Below are 9,288 nucleotides of genomic sequence, written 5' to 3' on the forward strand. Positions count from 1 at the left end.
CGCGTACGCCGGCTTCCGCCGCCAGTTAAACATTTCAAAAAGTTTGTAGAGCAGATAGAGAGGTCATCGCGCCCCGAGTTCTGTGCCCCAGGCTCCCCTTTTGGCCGACCCGCAAAGAGGAGAGAAGCCAGGAACGCCGTGGGACGAAAGAACACCGCTTACACCACCACCGCTACCGCTCAGGTGATTGCGCTCCTGATCTAAGTATCGATTTTCTTTTCCGCCGATTCCCAGAATCGTTCTCGAAAATTCGATCGCTATCGAACAGAGAACATTCTGGAATCGTCTATCGCGTGTCGAAATATTCGATCGCTCACGAATATTCGGCAACGCGATAATTGTCACCGTCACGACGAGAGCCAGAGCTGTCGCACTGTTTACATTTTCAGCTTGGCGTTTTTCGAGGGGCCAGGGGGGGCCCACTCAGCTGAGACGGGAAACAATACCGCTGGATCAAGGCCACGAAATACGCCAGCGAGAAGAAAAGTCTCGAATAATAATAATCACGGCTACCGAACTTTCGAGACCACGAAAGGATTGAGCGCAGGCGAGAGGGGAGGCGGAGGCGGAGGAGCGGAATTGCCAAGAAAGAGCCGGCTTTTAGTCTGCTGCAATGGCTTCCTAATAGCCGGCAATTATCGGGATATTTCTCAACTGTTAATCGACTAGCAGCCGGCAATCAGTCAGGTTTTGCAGTAGACTTTAGACTTTTTGTGCCGGCTTTTTGCCGGCCGACAGTCGACTTGCTGTTGCTTGAGAGATGTCCTCGGTACATCCTATGTATATATTTTGGTTTTTATGGACGCGTTCTAGATATCACTAAATCCCTCGTGATACATCGACTGAATATCTAGGATCAATTTTTGCTATGTGAAATGTAACTGTTATGTAACGCGTTATGCCAGTAAACACTAGATATTCCTGGAATATTCCTGGAATATGTTCCACAAATCCAAAATTATCATCCCAAGAATGTCCCAAAACATTCCGGAATATTTACAGAATGTTCAAGGAAGACTCAAATAAACGCTAAATGTTCCACTTTTTTACAAATGTTGGCGTATTGGTTGACATAAAAATCCAATCAACGTTTGCTGACTTTACTTGAAATTTAAGATTACTTGATTCCAAATGTTATTACACACTTAAAAGTTCTTACTAACACTGGGATTCGAACTTGGATTTGAGGCGGCACCTTTGGATTATCACAGCCTATTGCTTTAGACGCTACACTACTTCTTCGATCGATATAAACGTCTTACAGTTTGTCTATATATGTTGCAATTAACACAGTAATATAATTTTTTTATAATATGACTTAATTTTAGTAAAAATTATATTTTTCGTACTTTTATTATTAATTTAAACCTTAACTAGTGAGGTGAGGTCTACGAAACACCACACATTCCATTTCGGTCTTAAAATATTTATTGTAAAATTTTTTTATTGCTGTTATTAAATAGACAAAGTCATAAGAGATTATAAAATTCGAATTATTATAAAAGAGCATAAAATTAAAAAAAAAGAAAAAATCTATCTTACCAAATAAAATATAATTTAATTTAATTAATTAAATTTATATATAAATGTATAAATCAACGCTTATTATAAGGAATATCTGTCTAATGCAACAATACCATATAATAAATGAAATTAACTAATATAACTAAAGTGAGATTTGATACGGCACATAAAGAGCAAGCACGGATGTCTTAGTGCTATTAAATACTAATATTACTTTTTAATATTCATATGATTGTGGGAGGATAAAATTGTCCAGTATGTTAAACGCACGTATCGAAATTGTTCGATTATCGTATACGGAGAATCAACCTTCCATACTTAGACCGTTCCTTGAGTCCCAATTTTTGATATATATATTTTTTTTTATAAAAATCCCAAACCCTCCAATAAACCGATGACTCAAATAGATTCCTTATATATGTTGCGAAAAAACTGCCTCCGCCAGGACTCGAACCTGGAACCTCCCCACTTTCCGGGCGGGACGCCTTTCCATTCGGCCACCGAGGCTTCGACAATAATCTTGCAACAATGTTTATAAATTTTCTAAGATGTAAGTCGAGAAAGAAAGAACGAAAGAGTCGATCTCATAAGAGATGTTAATTTAGTTTAGTTAACCTATTTCAAGGAGCTTTCTATTATTTCGGTTTATCTTAAGCATCGGCAGGAAGGATATGCTATCTCTCTCTCGTATAATAACATCTCTTACGAGATCGACTCTTTCGTTCTTTTTCTCTCAACTTACATCTTAGAGAATTTATAAACATTGTTGCGAGATTACTGTCGAAGCCTCGGTGGCCGAATGGAAACGCGTCCTGCCCAGAAAGTGGGGAGGTTCCAGGTTCGAGTCCTGGCGGAGGCAGTTTTTTCGCAACATATATAAGGAATCTATTTGAATCATCGGTTTATTGGGGGGGTTTGGGATTTTTATAAAAAAAAATTTTTATAAAAAATATTTTTATAAAAAAAATATATATAAAAAATTGGGACTCAAGGATCGGTCTAAGTATGGAAGGTTGATTCTCCGGGAGCGGTGCACTTGGACACGGTGCATTTGGACACAGCCAATCACAGCACCGTATGATTAGAGACATTTGTAGGGTCCCTTGGAACAGCGACTTGTGATTGGACTGTGTCCAATTGCCCCATGTCCAACTGATATACACCCGATTCTCCGTGTACGATAATCGAACAATTTCGATACGTGCGTTTAACATACTGGACAATTTTATCCTCCCACAATCATATTAATATTAAAAAGTAATATTAGTATTTAATAGCACTAAGACATCCGTGCTTGCTCCTTATGTGCCGTATCAAATCTCACTTTAGTTAATCTATTTCAAGGAGCTTTCTATTATTTCGGTTTAACTAATATAGTAATTTCTCAAGAATTCTCAGAATATCTCAAGTAATAATTTCCAAAATATTCATTATGATAAATTTCTGAGGAATACTTTAGAATAAATTAAACTCAGGTAATTCTTCGGATATTCATTTTTTTAATTCTTTAGATGTTCTTTAAAATTCTCTATGAACTTCTATCCATCTCTGTGTTATTATGGTTGAATATTGTACATATAAGTATGTTCATGGGATGTTCATGGAATATTCTAGATATTTCACTATTATTTGAACATTTTGTGAACATTCCTTTAAACCTTTGCGGAAAAAAACTATTGAGACTCAATACTAAGTATTGAAGTTATAATATTTAATATTCAAGTTGTAATACTGAGTTTTCGAAGTTCCTAGTAAGCAAATTGAGCGCAGACTGCGCGCAGATTGGCAGCAAATTTGATCAAAAACCCACAGCAAAACCATAGCCATCTATGTCTACATTAGGCTACGGTTTTGGCGACAGATCTTGCTGTCGGGCAATTGCTGCCAAATTTGCAGCAAAAACCGCACAAAGCCTGCAGCGCAGTAAGATCTGCGCGGTTTCTGCCGCCAATCTGCCATCAAATCGCTACAAGCTCTGCGCGTTTTTTGCTGCAAATCTGCAGTAATTTTCCGACAACAAAATTCTGCCGCATATCTGGCGGCAATTTGGCAGCAAGATTTGATATAACAGATCCTGCATCAAATTTGTTATTTATTTGCCATCAAAAGTTGATAGCAAGCTCTGCTCGAAATCTGTTCGTGCAGGTTTGGCTATCTGGGTTAGTATTGGTCAATATTGAAATATTGAGTGAGTTAAGTATTGGTCAATACTGAGTATTGAAAGTTAGTATTGGTTAATACTGAAATACTAAGTGAGTTAAATATTGATGAGTACTGAGTATTGAGAGTTAGTAGTTGTCAATACTTAAATATTGATGTAATTAAGTATTGATGAAAACTGAATATTGCGAATTAGTATTGGTCAATACTTAAATACTCATTATATCAAGCAATATTTATAAAGCATTTAAAAACATTTAAAAAAACATTTTGAAAACGTTAAAAATAATAGGGTAAATTCTTTTTTTCATTAGAAAAATGTTTTTTAACGTTTCGAAGAATATTTGTTTTTTTATATTTAATAAACATTTATTTTAATATTTAAAAAATATTTTTCTAAGTGTTAACATTTAATATATAACAAATATTTTCTAAATGTTAAAATAAACGTTTATTAAATATTAGAAAACAAAACATTTTTTCAAACGTTAAAATACGTTAAAAAACGTACTTTTAATTAAAAAAAGAGAATTTATTCCATTATTTTTAACGTGTTAAGAATGTTTCTTTAAATATTTTTTTAAAGGGTAACGCCACTCTAGAATTTTCAAAAAATCGATTTTTTTTTTGCGTTTAAATGATGCGTTAGAGTCTTAAAAATGATGTACACTTAATCCCGTAGGGCGAAAGGAATTTTAAGTACCTGTTTTCAAACCGAAACTGCCACTCTATGGCACGTCACCGCTCGATCGATAACTCGATGTGTGGAGCGTTCCGAGTTTCTACCTATTTAATAGTCTTACCAAACGGGATAATGAAAAGGAAAGTTTTCAGGGTACCTATAGAATGCCTGTAGAGTGCCTGCCGCTCTCAGATTTCTTTCTGATATTAGTGAAGGTTAAAAAACCGTTGAGAAAACAGTGCTCGACAGTGAACGCTTGTAAATTTGATTGATTTGTAGTTTTTTCATAACTTATATTCAAAAGTTTAGTAATATTTAATAATGAGTACTCCTGTGCATCCTGGAAAAAAAGGAACGAAGCAAAGTAGCGGATATATGAAAAGGCGAAAGATTTCCAGCAAACGACCGTTGAACCGCTATGAATTGGAGACGCCGGAGCCGGAGAGCGTCAGCATATCTGCGAAAAAATTAAAGCAGGCAGAAGAATCAAATAAGGAAGTTAAAGTAGATGAGGCATTTGACTATCGACTGATAAATTTTGTAGCAGTTTTTAATATTCTTTCTAATGTTTTAGTGTGCAAAACATGTAAATCAAACATAAAATTTACCGAAAGTGGGAGACGTGGTTTAGGTTTTAAAATTGTATTTTCTTGTGATAATTGTGAACAAATTATTATTCCTAATTGTCCATTCGTAGACAAATCATATGAACTAAATCGTAGAATGATTTTAGCAATGCGATTATTAGGAATCGGACTAAATGGAATAGAAAAGTTTTGCGCATTTATGGATCTCCCTCGGCCGATTTTTCATTCTTTTTATGATAGACTTATTCACACAATTTGTAATGCAACGGAAACTGTTTGCAAAAATAGCATGCGTAAAGCTGCACAAGAAGAGAATGAAAAATATATTGAAAGCGGACAAACGAATGATATTACGGTTTCAGGCGATGGATCGTGGAGAAAGCGCGGTTTTTCGTCTCTGTTCGGATTGGTGACACTTATTGGTTTGTTTATCAGCAAAGTGCTTGATATTGTTGTGAAATCAAAATACTATAAATCTTGTGAATTTTGGAAAAAAAAGAGTGACACTGAAGAATATGTAGAGTGATTGGAAACACATAGAAGCCAATGTCAATCGAATCACCAAGGCTCGGCGGGGAAAATGGAAGTCGATGCTGTTATAGAAATGTTTCAACGATCGGAAATTGTAAATAATATTAAATATATTAACTATGTAGGAGATGGGGATTCAAAGACTTTTAAAGCTCTTTTCGAAGCACAGACTGCTGAAAATAAGGAAGTTTTTAAAAAAGAATGTATCGATCACGTCCAAAAGCGAATGGGTACACATCTTCGAAATGTAAAAAAAATACAAAAGGTCTTAGCGGAAAGGGAAAATTAACTGGCAAACTTATGGATGAACTATCCATTCATTATGGATTAGCAATACGCCGGGATCATGATTTAGTGCAGAAAATGAGAGAAGCAATCTGGGGAACACTGTATCACAAGCTATCGATGAAAACAGATGAAAACCGCAGCACGATAAATGCCCGTCCGGAGAAGATTCGTGGTGCTCGTGGCAAAAGGCTAAGGCTGAAAATAAGTTGCATGAATACAAACATAAGCCAGCCCTTCGTGATGAAGTTTTTCAAGCCATTAAGCCTATTTATGAAAAACTGAGCAGTGATGATCTGCTTGAGCGATGCATCGGCAGTTTTACACAAAATAGCAACGAAAGTTTCAACGCTCTCGTATGGCTCCAAAATCTGTTTCCAGCGGCAAAATTGTGATTGACACAGTTGCAAATTTAGCTGTGTGCATATACAATGACGGAATATCGAGTATAATGCAAGTTATGAAACTCCTAGGCTTGACTATTGGACATAACTGTTATAATTACTGCTTGGAGACCGATGCTCACCGTATTAAGTTTTCGGAGCTTTCATTATCTGATGCTGCGAAAGAGGCCAGGACGTCATTAAAATCAGCCAGGAAAGATGCAGAGCACGAGGATTTTGATATGGAAGGTGAAATCTACGGTGCAGGCATTGCCGACTAGAGGTATATAAAAAAATTTATTACGTTTTTAGTACTTAAAACTTTAAACGGGTTTTTCTCGAAACAATGTTTTTCAAATTGGCCGGAAACAAAACTCGAAAAGTTTTTGACCGATTTATTTCAAATTTGCACAGTAGCATCGTAATTAGATTCTGCAGAGACTGACGTAGGGTTTTTTTGATATTTTGTCAACTTCTTTTGTTATAAACAATTTACATTGAAATTTTTTACCGAAAAATGGATTTTTTTTTCAAATAAGCACTACTTATTCAAAATTCAATATTCAAATTCAAAATCCCCTACGTCAGTCTCTAGTCAATTATATATAGTTTTAAAAAAATTTTTTGTTTTTTGTTCTAGATTAAAAATTGTGGGAGTAACCTTTCTGGCCGTGAAGCCCCTTCGGCGAGAGGAGGTCTCGAGTCTTTTATAATATAGCCGCCATTTTGTGTATAAATATTAATAAAGAATTTTTTTATATACTTCGAAACATGTATAATAAACTATAGATAGATTTTCCATTTTCTTTATTGTATTTCCGTTAAAAATTATCAAAGAAACGTCTTTTTTTCGAGCTCTAGAGTGGCATTACCCCTTAAATTGTAATGTTTTGTAATGTCAACTGTTCGGGACTCGCCTCATATTTTACTAAAACCTTGTCGCCGTTCGCGATTCCCTCGAATCGATCGACCTAGGCTTCTCGAAGATTCTATTTAGAATTTTCGAGAAGTCGATGATATACAGATTTCTGTACGTGCTACCTGTGACCCGCGTCGCCGGTAAACATTCGGTCTCGCGACTCTTCGATCTATTTTGTTTGCTAGCTGGTTGCTATGGCAATCTAAACTCGGATCGCGAAATCAAAGCTCTAATAAATCAACAACGAAAAAGGAAAGTCATCTCGATGTGTCGCGAGGCCGAACCAATCACCGATCGCCAGCTTTGAAACTGCGGAGATAAAAGCTCCGTCTCTCTATAACGGGCGATCTAACTCGTGCGACACTCTCTCAAGTTAAAACGTTTGACGTCTCATCAGGCGCATCTCAGTTTCGCGAAGTCTAAAGCTGCCGACCGGAGCGAGTCAGGCTCTCAATTCTTGTATCGCGAAAGCGACCTCCGAAGTCTTCCGTCCGCGAAGACCTCTCTGCGACAAAAAACATTGTTCGACGATTCGAGCGCGTCCGCCCAGCGAAGACGGAAGGTGCGACCAACGGCGACGACCGATCCGGAAGTCTCTCTTTCAATAAATTGTTAATTGGGACAACGAAGTCAACTCATTGACGCACCACACCCGTCTCCCAGTGATCCCCGCGGAGCTAAGCCGGCTTCTATGCGCTCACTGCAAGCGCGCACATCAACATTTAGGTAAACATATTTTATATAAATATTTTATGCATACAGGGGCTGCGTTCCGAAATTCATTGCCAATGCTGAAATTCTATAATATACGTGACATGAACTATAGATTTTCAGTACTGGCAATGAATTTCGGAACGCAGCCAGGGCATCCCGCATAAGACGTCAAGAAGAAAAATATAGGTAGAACAGATAAAAGTAAACAAATATTGTATTGGTCATTTTTCAAACAACTACGTAAAATTTCGAGATATTAATTAAAATATTTGTGCATATCAGAGCACGGCGACGCGGCAGGCGAGACATACGGCTCGCCGCGGCCGGCGAAAAAAATGGACGATTGCTCGCGGGCCTATCTTATAGGCCAGAGAAGTAGGCGATTTGGCATACGGAAATGGATAACTCCGTGTGTGCGTCCGTACGTGTGCGCTCGTCCATTTTCTTCGCCGATTACGGCGAGTCGTATGTCCTGTATTGGCTCCTGTGGGCAGGAGCCATAAGTCCCGCCTGCAGCGTCGCGCGTTTTGATTTGTCCATCTATTTTATTTAATAACTCGAAATTTTATGTGGTTATTTGAAAAATGACCTATACAATATTTTTTTATTTTTAAACAAATATTCTACTTATATTTCTGTTCTACTTATATTTTTCTTTTTGGACGCCTTGTACAGGACACTATATATTTCTGATTTCTTTTTTATTATATGAAATATTAGAACTATAAATAGTTTATTTTTGTGGTTATACTAAATAATATTATAAGAAAATTATAATTAGTGCTTCGGCTGCATATGGGCATAATAAAAACACTCAGTATCAGTTGATCCTAATAGCGCAGCAGCCAAGATAGACTAGGAACTTGGAAGTATCTGAGGTCTCGAGTTTACATCCGACTAGTAAATTTTCAGGTGTGAAAATAGTGAAAAATCAAAAATAAAAGAGCTATTTTATTTAAAATCAATATTAATGTGCTGTGAGGGATAGTATATTTTAACAATATTCCACGTATATACTTTTTTTAGTACTCATCAATACTAAGTATTCCCCAAAAAAGTATTGGCCAATTTAGTATTAACAAATACTAAATATTACGCACTCAATACTATTTTTCAGTATTCATAAATACTTAGTATTTATCAATTCACAAGTATTGCCAAAAAAAAGTATTGGCCAATTTAGTATTAACCAATACTAAGTATTGCGCACTCAATAGTTTTTTCCGTAAGGGATATTCCGGTATATACGGAACTTCTGGAAAACAAACGGAATATTCCAGGAATATCTAACGTTTACTGATATGTGGAAAATTTATTTAGTGCGAATTTATTTTGTTATAACTAACAATTATATAACTGTTGTTTGTTAAGAGCCATTTTATTTGCAATAACCTAATAAATTAAATATTATTCTAAGTGGCATTTACCAAATAGCTGGAACTCTACAAAATTAGAATTAAATTCTAAAAAATTTGTTATTTTATTGCACATTTAAATTTATAT

The 9,288-nt window shown here is 36.2% G+C and overlaps 1 protein-coding gene and 1 non-coding gene across 4 annotated transcripts in view; both read right to left on the reverse strand.

Moving 5' to 3' along the window:
• The window catches only part of LOC116848090 (transport and Golgi organization protein 2 homolog), a 121,919-nt gene that overhangs the window by 54,512 nt on the left and 58,119 nt on the right, over positions 1 to 9,288 (reverse strand). The window lies entirely within an intron of this gene.
• Trnas-gga lies at positions 1,958 to 2,031 on the reverse strand. The gene has a single exon. It is a non-coding gene; the product is annotated as a tRNA-Ser (tRNA).

The sequence above is a fragment of the Odontomachus brunneus genome, unplaced genomic scaffold, assembly GCF_010583005.1.
Source record: "Odontomachus brunneus isolate Ranch 3 - 2012 unplaced genomic scaffold, Obru_v1 Obru_scaffold_089, whole genome shotgun sequence".
In the NCBI taxonomy this organism is placed as follows: Eukaryota; Metazoa; Arthropoda; class Insecta; order Hymenoptera; family Formicidae; genus Odontomachus; species Odontomachus brunneus.